Below are 17597 nucleotides of genomic sequence, written 5' to 3' on the forward strand. Positions count from 1 at the left end.
TTTTTATGCACTTGTGAACATGTCTATGAAAGTATATGGCTCCCTTATTAAATTTACTGATATTTCTGCCTTTATAACCTGACACCTGATCAGACCAGAGTGGCAACTCTGACCGTGGGAGGCTGGATGGAACAAGATGTAGTCAGTTTACTAAACCAACTTATAGAGACTACCTCCACAACCTTATGGGTTAGTAAAATTCAAAATTTCTCCTACAGTGGGATTTGATGAGTAACAGCTTTATCGTCTCCACTGCCATGCTCTTTTCAGTAGCGCCCAATGCCAGGACAAGAAGTGAGCAAAAACTGAAACACAGGAGATTCTATCTTAACTGTCATCTATGATTCTGTGATATGGAAGAAATTAAGATATTTGCAGAAATGGAAAAGCAGATAACTGCGTTCTCCACAGACTTCTTCATCATGTCTTCCATTATTTACTTTTGCATTGTCACTATGCATTTTGCTGAACATTCAAGACAAATGTCAAAAATGTCTTCAGGATCTCTTTCCTGACTTGAAAATGCCAGTGACATATGCAGCACTGTATAAACATTAGTTTACATTTCCCTTAATTCATATGAATATATTACTTTGTATTTATCCATGCTGAAGTTATCTGCCATTTTTTTCACTACGTTTTGTGAAGTCCTTCTATAATTCCTCATTATCAATATGATACACAAATGCTCAAAGTAATTAAATATAATCTTATAACCATCCAATCACTTTTTCTTAAACAAACAAAAATATACTTGTTTATTTTAATTACTGAATAAATCCAAATTGTGGATTGAAATCTACATATTCTAGGAGAAAATAAAATGATACAAAAACAATTTAAGAATCATCAGGAAAAAAACCAAAACCTCTACAGTGAAGAATGCGCAGAAAGGAGGTATTACGAAAATGAAATGTTGCAAGCCTTATCAAATTAATGAGACAAGTTATGTTATTAAACAAGATATTTTAGTTCATTTAACGGTACTTTGAAAGTATACTGCAAAAAATCTAAGGTTCTCAGTAAGAAAGAATGATGTGATTCACCCTTTTTCAACAGGTTTTACCTTGAATCACTATGATTAATCTTATCTGGAAGCCTAAAGATAAAATCTGTGCACATAATTTATAAGCTATTTGATAATGAAAATGTATATACCTGGAAAGTCAAGAACACATTTATGTGAGTATAGGAATTTAACCATGCCACCCAAGTTTGAAAATCTAGCTACAAATCAAGATATTGTGAAACAGGAATTAGATACATACAGGCCTGCACATTATTGGTTAATCTGATATATTACTGAATTTAATTACCATGATATTATGAAAGGTATTTTACTGACATCGAGCACCCATCCTTCAATTAGTGCTTTATTTTCCTATACACCTCTAAAATTATTTTAAGAATATTTTCTGCTACTGGCAGTCATTTTCATACCTTATGACGCTCTAGGGCCTGGAATCAGCTTTTGGCACATACTTATGGCAGTTCTTTGCTTCTACTGATGTTTCCTCATCCATCCAAAAGCAGGCATATTATCCTCATTCTTTTCTCTGCTGTTACAGTTATGATAAAATATATGTCGTGAGTTGAGAAGAAGCAGGGAATGGTTTTCAGCATGAAAGTCCATTCTCTTGCTATTCTCTAAATGATAGCATAATCTATGATATATATATATATATACATCACAATTTCTAAGACAGTCATAAAGGGCAGTTGTTCTGTAGTACAATTAGATGAATATCATTGCTCTCATTTGTCCCCTTCTGTTTATTACTTCCGAAGACACATCTAGTTTTTACTTTAGTCCTTTAAATATGGAGGGGAAAAAAAAAAAAAAGTTTAAAGAGTATTATATAGCTCAAAATGCCAAACACACAGAAGCTTATATATAATTATAATACCAGAATCAAGATTGACTTTATCTCTTTTGGTGAATGCCATATTACATTTTTTAGATTTAAGACAAGGGTGTGCTTTTTTTATCCTCCAAATCCCTGTCTCATTCAGTTTAGAGGAAGATAGTCCTCATTAATAAGCAGTGTTCATTTTTTTTTTTTTTGTCATCATCTTGTGTAACAGTCTGTATGCAGCTTTATTCACCAAAGATTATTCAAATCCTGTCCCAAAGATAGAATTATTTATTTATTCATAGCTTATGTATCTACTTATGTATATACACATATATAGTGATCATAGTGCAGCACCAAATGTTTCAGCGATATTACAAAACGTTATATTCAAAGATATGGAATGTCTTCCATATTGGGAGTTATCAAGGTGGGAATATGGAAGCTGTAAAGAGTCAGACAAGGGGGATACTTTAAAAATTCACAAACCATGACTGGCTCAGTGAAGTGCCGTAGGAACATACTGGAGCAGTTTTTTCAGGTACATCAACTAAAAAATATTGTTAGGAATTTTGTCTACCCCTTAAGATGCATTAAACACATTTGTGTTTATAAAAAGATTTATTGAAAAATGCATTTGCCAGTGTCTTCCCTCCTTAAGCAGTTCTGAGTCTACAAAGTTGCCACACAATCACAACTCATATGAACATTTGCATTGGGTACCTTAACCTGATGTTTTGTTCATCCTTCATTCTCCAGTGTCAAATATGATAACTGAAGGTGTCTCCTGAGCACTCAAAGTAAGAGCTTGTTACAAGGCAATGCTGCAGCAATTCTTTTCTGTCAGCAAGGGGATTTTCAGCATTTTAAATAGTTTTGTTCAGTTCCTGGCTGGAATGGGCTGTATCCAGAACAGGTCAGCTCAGCCTCTTTTCACAAAGACCCTGAAGCCAACAGCAGGGTGCATAGGACAGTGACAGCAGTGGCTTGTTTTCCAGGTCACCAGTGCACGTGTTTGACCACACTGCCCATATTATTGACCCATGAGGAACTCCATTTACAGCTTCAGACCACTCCTCACACCTTCCAAGCCTCATGGTGAGACAAATTTTCACCAATTTCATACCCTTTCACATTTTCCTGAAAAATAGTTTTTGACTATAATGTGTTAGCTAAAAGTAGGTTTTTTGTTCTTTTTTTAAATGCAAGCTTATCAGTAAAGATGAGAGCAAAACTTTTAAAACTACAATAAAGTGGTAAAAGTGATGACTTATCAATGAAGGTAGAAAAGAGAAATAAACTGATTACATCAAAAAAGATTTTTATTACAGTATGTTAGGTATGTAATATTTCTCTCCTCACCTCCTTAAAAAATGTGGTGTATATTCAGCCCACTTGCACTTGCTGTTCTGCAGTCTAAAATAATACACCAAAAACCTTTTGGAAAGGAAACCTAGGTGCTGGGTTCTAGCAGAAAACAAGAACAATGCTAATTTATCAAGGCTATGTAAACGACAGGACTCCTTATGCAGGGTATGTGCTTTGTAACTGTGAATTTGCTACTTATATGTATGACCTAAGTATCTGGCTTATAGATTCCTATTCACAAGAAATGTTGACAGTGGAATTTCTTTCTTTCTCTGTTTTTAACTGTGCAAAGAAATCATAGAATCATAAAAAGTCCCCAGGGATGAGGGCCTCAAACACATTTATGCTATGCTGCCTTCTGACAAATATTCACTAATGCTGAACTTCCCTTACCCTCAACTCATGCTAATTTGACCTCCCTCACTTTCTCCACAATCTTGTTCAAAATCTTTCTTTTCTGCTGATTTTGGCATCTGAAACAGCAAATCTCTAACTCAATTTAATTTCATTTTAGAGCTTAGTTGAAATCCTACATTTTTCACAGGTTTACGCCTCCAACTTTCTCTCCCCTGCTGCTACTGTTTGATTTGTAGTTTTACAGCATGCAAAGCATAATTGCATACTTTATACTGAAGATACTAGGAAAAAAAATAGTTTTTATTTTTAGAGGAGTTTTCATATTTTATTTTTAAAGGAGTTTTCCTTATTTTGCTAGTACTTTCTTTTAAAAGGCATCCAAATTGCCTCATACTTTTGGTTTCTTATATGTCATTAAAATCTTAACTATATTTCTTGCACAAAATTAGTAATAGTGTCTGAATTGAGGTAATGGAAGATTAAATTATTCACATTAAAAAAAAAAAGTTTTGTTTTTAATCACAGTTTTCCTAATTTATGTTGATCCAAATCTCAGCTATGGCTGTAAAAAAGTATAACAGCTAACAAAGGGACATATTCTTCATCTGAATTCTTTGCCTTAAACAGGAGATTAAAAAGGATAATATAATCTTATCCTCATATTTTCTCATATCCTTGACATCTGTGGCCGGACTGCAGAGAATGAGAGATAACTGCTGCTATAGAGTTTTTACAATACCAATCTGACATAATAAGGTAATTTTGCTGTTATATCTTTTGGAGTTCTCTCTGCCTGCCTTCTTTAAGAATTATTTTTTTTCCTCAGGAGATCCTTCTTCAGACACATTTTATTAGTGACAGCATACATTTCTTTGCATTCTTTGGTTAAAATATAAGCCACATTTCTTAATAACTAAATATTTTACCAAAGAAGACAACATGCATTATGTTCTTGAAATGCACAGACATTTATGTGTAGATTCCCAAGCTCCATGTATGTGATTGAGGGCAAAATATAGTAATTTTTCAAGACAGCTTTTAATTGAATAATGGTGCATTAAGCTCATGTGGTGTAGTGGGAAGTATACAAAAAAAAAAAAAAAAAAAAAAAATCCACAAGACTGTAATGACTACAGAACATCCATGCATTTCAAATTGGGAAGATATAAGAAAAAATCTAAGTCTTGTCAATCACATAGCTTGAGGTAATGAGATTATGCAAAAATGTGGTTATTAACACTTCAGTGAAATATGCCAAAACACTGTGTGAAATAAGCCCTAACTATGATACACTATTTAGAAAAGTTATTTTATTCTTAAAAAAATGATTAAATAGTAAAATAGTAATCCACTTACAGAACAAAATCCAAATATGCAGACTATGTAGCTTCCATGTCCAGGATGCAATCTACATTGTGTATCTTAGTTAATATATTTCACTGAAGATAGCTATTTTATTTTCCTATAATTGATAACCAAAAATGTGGCTAAAATGTAGAAAGAAACTGGATGCTTGGTGGGTTTTTTATTTAGTTGTTCTTTTTTTCTCTTTTTTTTTTTTTTTTTTTTTTTTTCGCCAGCGGCTGTTTCACTGTAAGCTCTAACGAGCAAAGTGTTTTCTGTTCCTTGCTGCATCTTTTGTTTTTTATTCTACATTTTAACTTTGATTCAGCTTCAGAATCTCAGACTGCAAATTGTTCACAACTCTTAATTTACTCCTAGGCTTAGTTCTGGGAAACCTGGAAGTAGAAGTGGATGTAGATATTGCAAGCACACGTAACCTACAACTCCTATGGATATAGTCTTAGTCTATTTCCCCTTTTATTTTTATTTTTTTTATTTTCTATCTGAAACCTATGAATAATAGTCCATAAGCCTAATGTTAGTTATTCAGATGCTACAGATCTGAATACTGTACAAATAGTAACAAATGAAGCAATGATGTCCTTTGCAGACCATGCAGTCAAGTTATTATTTTATTGTTGTGGCATCACTAGCTTCACCAAAGAACTATCACTGCAGTGTTGTGCCTTGCAGGGCTCTTTCTAAATAGAGATTATTCATGCATAAATTATTCCAGCAGTTTGTAGTACATGTATCCACACTGAACTTCCGTTTTATTAGTTTCTGGTTTCTTAATATATTTGTTTTGCTTAAAGTTATCTAAACTGAAATTAGTTTAAAGGCTAGTCACCATCAACAAAATGGCCCATCAAGAATAAGAAGAATAATAAGGCCATGAACCTTGAGTAGCCTAATTATTGAGGAAGGCCATTGAATTGACTATGCCTAGGACTTGACTTTGAAATCATTTTCCAAAATTTTGGAAAAGTGAAAGGGACACTAAAAAACAGACTGCATTGTGGAAGTCTCTGACTTGTTACTCAGTGACAAGATATGAAGAAAAAGATGAATTAGCAAACTAGTATATATTACAGAAATTTTTAAACTGGAACATATTGTCTTTGATGATCTGAGAAAGAACTTTCAGTTCTCAGCAAGCCACTGTCTCTTTCAGATGATATAGGCATTGAAACAGAAATGATTAAACAGGAACAGTTTGGAGATATTCTCAATATCTCCAAACTAATGTGGAAGTACTGTGTAATTTTTAAACTGTTAAGCTATCAGGAAAAAGCATGGAAAGGAAAAGGATCTGTCTCCAAATGTTCCTTTTTTTTTTTTTTTTTTTTTTTTTTGTAAATAAATTTCAAATTGTTTATAATTATAGAAAGACAGGAACGTAAGACGGTCTGAAAATGATATATAATTTAATCCAGCATAAATTGTTCAACCTGAGGAAAAAAAGAAGGGCAAAAAAAAGGAGCCATCTGAGGTAGCAGTTTGCCAATATGAGTAAATAAATGATGAGTTAAAGTACGGAAGTCATGATCCAGGCCCTTCTCAGTTGTCCTCAGTGATAGGGCAAAAGGTAATGAAAAAACTCTGAAACAGGCAATTTGTTCTGAACACAAGGAAACACTAATTTACTGAGAAAGTGACTGAGAAATGAGATTTTGTGGAGTCTCTGTCCTTGAAAATATTCAAAACCTTAGTGGACACAATGATAGGCAATCTGCTCTAAGTGACTGGGCTTTGAGCAAGGTACCAGATGAAGTTACTTTTCAATCTCAGGGATTCTGGGATTCTGTGAGACTACGGGAACTGTGACACAGATTTGCAACTGTTTTTAAAATGAAGACTGATTCTAATTCATCTTGCATTCAAATGTATCCAATAATTATTAAACTCATGAGATTAATTCTTTAGACCTGGGCGTTTCAATAAAGTAATAAATGAAAAATTCTATGGGAAGTCTATATTCTATCAAAGTTTCACAGGTGAATATTGGGAGAACTGTGACTTTAGCTGGAATATTCATCATACACAAAGATTATTCGATTTCATACTTGAAAAAGATAATGAGGATGAAAAATAGATTTTCAAGTTTCCAGTTCCCCTCAGAGTATAACCTTAAGAGCTGCCTCTAATTCTACAGTGAGTTATCAGTAACCATTACATATGACTCAGAATATGTAGCGGTTTTCTTGAATTCTGTTTATTTTTATATATTTATTTCTGATGTACTATTTATTATTTTAAATATTTTCTCAAGAAGTAACGTTTAGATGGTAATTGATTTTAAAGAAATAGAAATGAGTGAATTCTGGAAATATAAAGAAATATACATAATTGTAGCACTGAACAAATAGTATGTAGCAGATCTCTATAAAATAAGTTTTAAAAATGTGAAGGAATTGAATATATACAGATACAGTAAAAAAATCATTTTTATTAGTAGATGCAGAATTAAAGGTACATAACTAATTACAAAGAATAGAAATAAATATTTGAAATCTTTATACATGCGATTTAATGAAGAAAAAAAATTAGCTTCTTTTCCATCACAAGTCACTTCCAACATTTCTTGTTTGTATAATATTTGATTTGTTTGTGCTGGAAATTTCAGCAACTTCACCTTCAGTTGTCGGTCTTTCTTCTGCCCTTCAGATGAATGCAGCATTTTCAGTTATGAGCTTTCTCCTGAGGTTTATCATAAATACTTGCCCATGATGAAAAAGTTATTTGGTAATTTTATCTGAAAAGTTGTGTAATTGTGAAAATAAAACTTTCAAAAATATTTCAGGTCCAGGCAAATAAGTTTTGCAATGAATTGACACCCACTGTACCTGTATTCTATTCTTATTTAAAAAGAGTTAGTTGTATTCAAGCTGAGTTCTCTGGGACCAGATTCAGGTCATAAAATAGCTATTTATTTTACTATTTTTTAATTATAAAAATGAAAAATGCAACTGAAATGTAAGTTTCATTTTGATATTACTGTAAATGTAAAATACAATGCAAAAAAAAAAAAAAAAGGTTCTGAATAGACAAAAGAGAGAAAGAAACATTGGAATGCTCATTTCAGTAGGAAATTGAGGTATAGTTAGTCTAACTGTATTATGCGATTATATATGAAGTAGAGTACTGAGTATTAAAATAAGAAGATAACCAACACAGGTCATTACAAGCCACAAAAACAAAAACAAACAAACAAAAGTAAAATACTGTAAAATGAAAAGAGTTTATTTTGAAATCATGAAAAATATAGGCAGTATAGGCAACATCAGAAATAGAAATACAAAATGTTTCTGTATGAAATACAGCCACCTCAGAAATAATAAGGATCTTAAAAGTTATTTAGGACTTACAGGAAACTAGATCTGCCTCTAGATAGTTTACCTCTAAAATGATCAATGATTGCTGTAAAAAATAAATAATTTAACCTATACACCCACACAGGTGACCAAGGCTTTCTAAAGTTTTGTTGTTTTCTGTTTGTTTTTTATTTTGTGTTGCACTAAGATTACCTCTCTCAACAAAGCATCCTTTGTTACATGTATCATTGTCTAATATTTTCCAAGCATGGATTTTTCATTTCAAGGTATCATGACAAATGAAGCATTTCAATTTTCCTTATTCTATAAACACAACAACAAAGTGCTCTGTGATAGTCATGAAAAAAAACATGAGCTGGAAACATTGCAAGTTTCTAAATCTTTCATCTCATTAAAGGACTCTCTGGCTGAGCTGCCATTTTTTGTCAATTTAGAATGTATTAAGGAAATAAAAGATGGACTCCCTACCTCACACACCCCTTTTTGCATTAGCTCCCCATCTCTTAAATGAGGAAGCCTTTCTGAGAAACAGTATTCTCCCATCTCACTACTACCGTGCATAGGCTGGGGAGCACAGTTAATTTTTGAAAATTTTGGGGGTATTGACTTACATGGACAAGATGACAGAGAGAAAGATAAAGAGAGACTAGCTTTTAGTCAGAATGAAGATTCTGAGATGCTAAAGGGCAGACTGAGAAGAGTTACAAGGTTGGTTATGGTTAAAATTGCTAAATGGCAACAACTTGCAAAAGTAGACAAGTAGACATGTCAAACACAACCCCTAAGAAATACTTTATTTCTTCCCACAAGTTTTCTCTTTCATCATCATAATTATTTCATGTCGTCTATATTATGTAATGTAGATGTTTGAGTGGATTAGGTTGCTCTAGAGAATTCTGAACACTGAAAAAATTCTTCTGCTGTGTAGCGGTCTGTACCATTATTTGTGATGTTTGTGATTTAATAGCTAATAAAATGTAGTTTGGGGGTTTTTTCCCTAGTATGTTTGTCTTCTATGATTTTATCATAGAATACAGTGACTTTTATCATAGATAGCAGTGACTTACAGAATCACAGATAATTTCACCCCACTCACAACAGAAGCATGAGGACAGAAATGTGCAGTGCAGGGACTGCTTCTGAGCCAGGAGATGAGCAGCATGAGGAGAGAAATGCCTCCAGCACTGAAGGATTGGGACATCACAGCCATTGGGTACTGTGAGCCACCTGGCAGTGCTGCCCAGAGGTACTGGAACAAGTTACCCAGAGAGGCTGTGGATGCCCCCTTCCTGGAGGTGTTCAAAGTCAGTATGGGTGGAGCCCTGGTAAATCTGATCAAGTAGTTGATCTAACGATTGGCAACCCTGTCTATGGCAGGGGAGTTGTAACTTGATGATCCTTTCAACCCAAGCCATTCTATGATTCTATGACCTTCCTTTCTCATTCTGTACTTATTAGTGTTGTGGTTTAACCCAGCAGTCAACTAAGCACAACACAGCCTCTCATTTGCTCACACTTAGTGGAGCTGGGGAGAGAAATGAGAAACATCAAAGTGCAAGAACTCAGTTGAGATAAGGATAGTTTAATAAGAAAGATAAAATACAATTGCTCACCACCAGCCATCCAATGCCCAGCCATTCAGAATAATGTTGTACAGTATGGAATATTTCTCTGGTCAGTTTGGGTCAGCTGTCCTAATTGTATCACTTCCCAGTTTCTTGTGCACTCCAGCTTATTCACACACAAAAGAGATTCTCCAGTCTCCATCATGTGTGATTCTCAGTCTCCATATATGTGGCTACTGAGATTGCCTGTCCTCAGAAGGGAAACATTCTAATTCTTGGATCATTTTTGTGGTTCTCCTCTGGGCATGCTCCAACAGGTTCATGTCTCTCCTGTTCTGAGAACTCCACATAACACTACAGTTCTCCAAGTGAGGTCCCACCACTACAGAATAGAGATGCAGGATCATCTTCCTCGACCTGCTGACCACACTTCTTTTGATGCAGCCCAAGTGTATGATTGGCTTTCTGGGCTTTGAGAGCACATTGCTTGCTCATGCCATCCAGCAGTACTCCCGGGCCTTTTTCAGCAGGGCTTTACAAAATTCTTTCATCTCCCAGCTTTTATTGGTAGTGAGGGTTGCCTCAATCCAGATGCAAGATCTTGCACTTGGCTCTATTGAACCTCATGAGGTTTGCCTGGGCCCACTGCTTAAGCCTGTCTAGATCTCTCTGGCTGGTATCCTATCCCTTAGGCATATTGACTACAACCCTACATTTTGGGTTTGAAGACTACCAAAAAAAAAAAAAAAAAAAAAAAGTTTGCAAGATCATACATAAATACATTACTGCCAAATATTCAAATAGAACATATAGAGACAGAATCAGTTGAAGTACTGGAAGAGTAAAATTTCATTAAAATCTCTAATGAACATCTTGAGGTCTCACTAAGAACTGCAATGACTGCTATCAATCCAAACTGATGTGTTAGTTTCACAAAAACAATGTCAAGTATCCCACTAGCTTGATGTTTTTGTTCCTCTCTTTGTTTTAATGTTTTATATGTTTTAAAATGTTTTGTCACTTATATATTAACAATACTGTATATTTTTCGAAAGCTGCTCTGAAAGTAATGCCTCCCGTTCTATTTTGTTGGTGGCATGGCAGTAGAAGCTGAACATTCCCACCGATATTCTGTTACATTTTATTGCCAGGTGACAGACGTTAGCAGAGACCAGTCTGACAAAATGGCATCTGACATAGAAGTATGGAGCAAAGGTATGTCAATGAATTCCTCCATGTGGAAAAAATGCCACCCATTGACATTCACCAGTGCTTGCTGAGTGTTTCTGAAAACCAAACAATGAAGGTCAGCACAGTGAGACAATGGGTGGTGTGTTTCAGTGGTAGTGATGTTGGGTCATGTTCACTGGTGTAGATTTTGATGAGTGACATGATCACTCTTGTTCATTGCTGATGAAAATGCATTGCTAATGATGGTGACCATGTTGAAAAACAGTGTTTTGTAGCAGAGATTTGCTCTATGAAATAGTGTTATTTTGCTCTTTGTATCTGTTGTAGTTTCCAAGGAAATAAATAGGAAGCATTACTTCTGGAACAACCCATGTATATATGACCCAAGACAATTTCTACTCACTAAAAGAGTCCCTCACAAGCCAAAAGGTTGGACATCCATGGTCTTGATTGACATGGCCAGCCAGAGACACGGATCAACAAGGCAGAGAATAATGGCCATATCATCATCTGTATAAAGACAGACAATTCACATGAACCACAGAATTGACCCATCATTTTCCTCCTGTCAGGCTACTAAGGACTTGAGTTTGCTGGTACTCTAGGCCTCTGTATGTACACAAATACATACTCCTATAGTAACTTGCTCTGTGCAGCATTCAGTCTTTGGTATGTTCATATCCTTCAGATCCCAGTTTATACAGTGCTAGTCTAGAGTTTAAGGTCCCTGGAATCATAGCCCTGCTTCAGTTGTAGGTTCATAGACTTCTCATCTACTTTCTGGCTTGTCCAGATGAAGTTCCCTCTCTCTCTGTCTCTTTCTCTCTCTCGCACACATGCACACGCACAGAAAACCACTTAGGAATAGAGACTAACAAGAAGGACAGTGATCCAGTGTTGGGCTCAGTCAGGCAATAGTACCAACCAACAGCCTGCTTTCACTCAAGTAGTCCATTTTATTTCCTTCTTCTCACTATTTTCCAATGCTTGCTATTTCCTCATTCACCTATATACTTCCTTTAGTTGTCCCTAACTCCTCCTTGATGAACAATGTACCACTCCTAATTACATTCTACCTATTGGTACCAATTTTGCTCCCTCTGTACAGAAGTTTGGTATTTCTGATAGGGTTACCTAGGTTCTGTGGGACAACAAAATGCTGTCCTCCAGTGGCATATGATATTTGGCCAACTCTCTCTTAACTGTATCTGACACCAGCCTTTTCTTGCTCTCATGGTACTAAACTTCCTAAAGTTTACTTACACAGTCTCTTTTCTCTCATATATGTATAACTCCAGACACAAACTGCCTTGTAATTTACACAGAATACAGAAGAATAATTGCTTTCTCTTTTAACTCAAATCTCTGAGGTGCTGTATTTCTAACATTCTAAAAGAAAAAAGAAAAAAAAAAAAAAGCCTATTTCTTATAATTACTGCCATTTTAAAAAAGATACTTTTCTGCTTTAAAAAAAGTTAAGAAGAAAAGATGTCAATCAGCCGTATCCACCACTAAATCACTATCATCATAAATAATTAACTAAATCTCTATCCGGCTTGAAGACTGATATCTGTCACAGCCAGGCTTCAAGTAGCAGCTAAAATTACACTTAATCTTCTAATTCTCTTCTTATTCTGTGCCTCATGATAGTGCCTACCTCTACATTACCTAGAGCCACAGTACTGTAGAATTTTTCCCCTATGAAAAACAGTTTATGAAAATATAGCCAAATATATCAGTTGTTTTTTGAATATGTATGGCATACATTTGCATTTCCATTTTGTGAGTTGTGTTGTAATTCCCTTATAGTGCTGAAAGAAATATTTTGCAATCAAAAGTGGAGGATTTACCAATCCAGACTGAGAGAGCATAGTGCATGTTGTCCAGCTGTCACATTGCAAAGCTGAGAAGTAAGAAACTATTAAAGTATTATGCTAATAAGATTAAACTATGAAACACCTGTTATCAATGAAAACTGATGTTTCGACCATATATTTTTTTATTTTTAAAGAAGATGTGTGAAATGAAGCTGTAGGCAAAAGAGGCTGAAGGCGAATGGGACCTTGAGCAGCTGTAGTATTGAGGAGTATTGAGCAGCTGTGATTGTGTTTCTTTCTGTTACTAAAAGAAATTTGTTATGCTAGTGATTTTAAATGATTTGCGATGGACAGTTTTAGGTTTAATAATAGTAAACCAGCCAATATCTGGCATGGTGAAATAAAATTATTTCACATAGAACTTAGTTCCCACCCCCAACACATACAAACACAAAAATGAATCTTTTTTTGAAGCACATATTGAGCCATCATTTTTAATGAATAACATGAGAACATGGGATGAAGATTTCTTCTGAAGTTTTTATTACATAATTAATTCAATTTTCTTTGTTTAATTTGGAAGCTTAGGATGAGAACAGGTATTATTCCTCCCCAGATATTTGCATCTTTTAAGGATTTTTTAAAAATTTTTGTGTTAAGATTATGGTTATTTCTGCTTTACTTCCTTTTCTGATGCTTTCTTGAATAGACAATTTTAAGGCCATGTTCAACAATGACAAATCACAAAAAAATATTTTTTCATAAAGTCATAAATTTCCCTTCATGAACTGCAAATGACTCTAACTGTATGTGAAAATGAGGTGCTCAAATTCACTGATATTCTTTGATAATGAGAATATACCTCACTGGGATTTTTATCATATTACCTAAAATAACTTGAAAATGTGCTTAAAACTTCAGCTCTTCTGTTCTAAGCATAGTTTATAAATAAAATTCCTTTCCTGATATAGAATTTATGATTGTAATGTGTCAGAATTCTATATGTGGCTATGGAATTCCAACAAATCTAGAAAAAAACAGAAGTGGAATAAACATGCATATAAGTATAATACTCTTAGTGTGGTTACATGAAATATTTACAATGTAAGTCTTCAAGAAACCTGTTTTTCTCTATAAGTATAAATGTATTTGGTAAAATACCATTTTAAAAGTTATTTGTTATGTTTTTTAAAGTAGGACATGGGGAAATCTCATGAAATAATTGAGTTTGTAAAATTTGTGTTACAATTTACAAACTAAAGTTTAATATAGATGAGTAAAAAATAGGTTTAAGAAAACAGGTTCATTTATTCAAATGGAACTTGAAATTTTAGAAAATTTGTCTATTCAACTGTATATAAGTTTCTCCATTTAATGTTAGTGAGGTGACATTTTTGTTTGGATGTGTGATTGGCTGAATGACTTTGTTATTTTTGTGTGTCTGTGTGCACAAATACACATGAGTGTGCATACAGTTAGTTTAACTGGGAGTGTAAAGGATCTAGAGGTGAGTCCGAAATAGCATAGAAGTCTGTTGCTATTTTGATTAAGTGAAATAATATTGCTCACAATATCTGTGAAAGATCTTAAAGGTTGCTTGAAGTTGTTTTTAAATGTTGTGCATATTACTTGTACGTAACAAGCATAGCTAATTGGCATAACTGAGTACATGAATAACAATATGTGGCTTAAAACTACAAAAGAAAAGGAAATTATATTTATTTCCTATGAATAAAATATTATCTACTATGTATTATTTATATTACATAAATTTAAACAATGTATAATACATGAGGATAAATTTACTATATTTGGAGCAAAATTAACTGAGCTGTCTCTGAGGACCTTTATTAATATTGCAGAACCACTATAATACTACTGTATAATTGATTTTTGAAGACTATTTTGCATATGTTTTCTTAAGTCACATCACTTAAGGTAGAAAATTTTACATATCATAGGCCAGGCAGATAACTCCATGACAAAGGTGTGTTGTGAAGCATGAAACAAAGTACCTTAAAGTTCTGGGAAACAATGTTAACTTTTCACAAAACATGATTTTATTTTTCTGTGAAAAAAAATAATCTCAAATTAAACAAATCTTCTTAAGACAAAGCATTTCTCCAGCCTTATATCTTCAAATGAAAGTACTTTTGGAATCATAGAATCACAGAATTGCAGGAGTTGGAAGGGACTAAAGGCAATAGGTCACAAAGATAAGTGTCCAGATGGGTCTTGAATATCTCCATAGAAGCAGAACCCACAACCTCTCTGGGCAACCTGTTCCAGCACTCCATCACCTTTATCATAAAGAAGTTATTCTGCATGTTTGTATGGAACTTCCCAAGTTCAAGTTTTAGGCCGTTGCTCCTTGTCCTGTCACTACATACCACTAAGAAGACCTCGGCCACATCCATTTGCTTCCTATCTCCTTTTAGATAGTTATAAACATTAATCAGATCCCCTCTCAGTCTTCTTTTCCCCAGGCTGAACAGATCCATATTACTCAGCCTTTTCTTGTATGGGAGGCGCTTTTCAGGTCCTTAATCATCTTTGTGGCCCTCCACTGAACTCCTTCTCAGAGATCCCTACCTTTTCTGAACTGGAGAGCCCAAAACCAGACACAGTACTTTAAATGTGGCTTCACATGGGCAGAGTAGAGGGGGGAGGATCACCTCCCTTGCTATGCTGGCCATGCTGTTTTTACTGCATCCCAGGATACCACTGGCCTTCTTGGCCACAAGGGCAAACTGCTGACTCATGGCTAACTTGTTGTCCACCGCCAGATCACCCATATCCTTCTCCACAGAGCTCCTTTCCAGCAAGTCATCTTCTAACCTGTACTGATGCATGTGGTTATTCCTCTCCAGATGTAAGACTCTACATTTGCTCTTGTAAAATCTCATGAGGTTCTTCCCTGCCAAACTCTTCATTCTATCCATCTATGTATGGTATTTAGGATACAAAAGCTACATTTATACTTGTTTGACACTGTAGCAATGTAGCTATTAAAAAGAGAAAAAAGCTTCAAAAATTAATCTAAAACATGGAAAAAACTACAGAAATAAAATACAATATTTCTCTCTCTCACACACACACAAAGAAGTATATAGTAACAGTCTGTAACTTGAATAAGGGAAATAAGAACATTAGTAGTTTCTTCCCTCATTTCTCCCAAAGACTTTGTGGCAGAAGCTGTCATAAGGTATGAATATTTTCTTAGAAAATAATGATAGATGTTTGTATTATAGTTGAGAGCGATTATGAGATTTAAGTGGTTGTGTGGGCGCTTCTGTGAAACGAAGAAGTACATGAATAATTTCCTCAGATATACTATTTCTAATTAATGGCAGGTGAATGACACTCTGTGGTCATTTGGAGGTCTGGGAATGGTGGACAATGAAGAAAAAGATTTCTAGATTATCATACTACCTTTTGCATTTTACCTCCCTCTATTCCTTTCAACAAATTCCATCACCACGATTTCAGTACTGTTATCTGCTGCAATATTTAGGCATCATAATATGTGCAAGTTAAGGAATGGAATTACAGCTGTGGCTGTCAAAGAGTTCAGTGCCTTATCTCATAATTTAAAATATTAGGGATTTTTGGTATGCAGCATTTTAAGCAGAAGCAGATCTTTAACGAGTGAGCTTTGAAAACCTTTGTTGTCTACTGAGAAATGATTAAAGCCCCATTACTTCTACACTTCCTCTGGTTATCTCAAATGTCATAGTGATTGATGACAAAACATCTTTTCTTCTGTACTGTTTCGGACTTTGGTGCTTATCCTTGTAGCAGATAATGTAGCCATGGCAAAATGTGAACTGGCAGATAAATAATTTGTCTTGTTTCCTCAGCTGCAAGTAGAGTAGCCAGGATACACTTGTTCACCTACCTGAGATTTTTATTTGATAACATTCTGGTGTCTGACACCAGATATGTGTAACGTACAATAGGAAAATCACAGGAAAAGCTGCCTTCCTCCTGAATGCTCAAGGTATTTTCTAGTTGCTAGGATAGTATAGCAGTGAGTTTCTAGCTTTATTTTCTGTACAGTTCATGAAATAGGTAAAACAACAACAACAACAAAACATTAAACATAACAACCATTTTTGAGGGGGAGGAAGATGTTTGTTTGTTTGTTTTGTTTCATTTTGTTTTTAATTCCAAATCTACTCATTGAGGAATGTTGATATATCTGAAACATCCTGGCCTAAGAAATATTTTTAAAATGTTTTGTAATTTGTTTTCTTTTTTCCTTATGTAAGGTAGCATTTTGTTTTTGCCTTACTTTACAACCGACATAAGTGCCCAGGTTCCAGCTGTTAAACATCTGTTTGCAGCAGACAAAGGCTGCCAAATTCAATTAGCATCTTTTTTTTTTTTTTTTTTTTTTTTTTTTTTTCCCCTCAATGTCTCTTTGAGCCCTTTCTGACCCCTTTTTTTTAGAAATAGCAAGAATTAGAAATGATCACGAGAAGAGTAGCAGAGATCAATGCTTTGGATGACTACTCTACTGGGAATAGTTAAATAGACAAGAATCTTTAAGGCTGAAAAAGACATATTGTGAAGTGATACATTTAGGTCTATAAGATTGTGTGTTACATGAATAAAGAAGATGAACAGAAAAAATGCTCACTGTTTCTTCAAATTAAAGAATGAAGTGACTATAATATGCTAGCTGATGTAAAGTTCAAGCTTTATAAAGAAAGACATGCATAGTTTAGCTGTTGAACTCTGTCACAGGGCTTAAAGAACACAAAC

Source organism: Lagopus leucura, unplaced genomic scaffold, assembly GCF_019238085.1.
Source record: "Lagopus leucura isolate 7727_CA_CO unplaced genomic scaffold, USGS_WTPT01 Super-Scaffold_100004, whole genome shotgun sequence".
Taxonomy (NCBI): domain Eukaryota; kingdom Metazoa; phylum Chordata; class Aves; order Galliformes; family Phasianidae; genus Lagopus; species Lagopus leucura.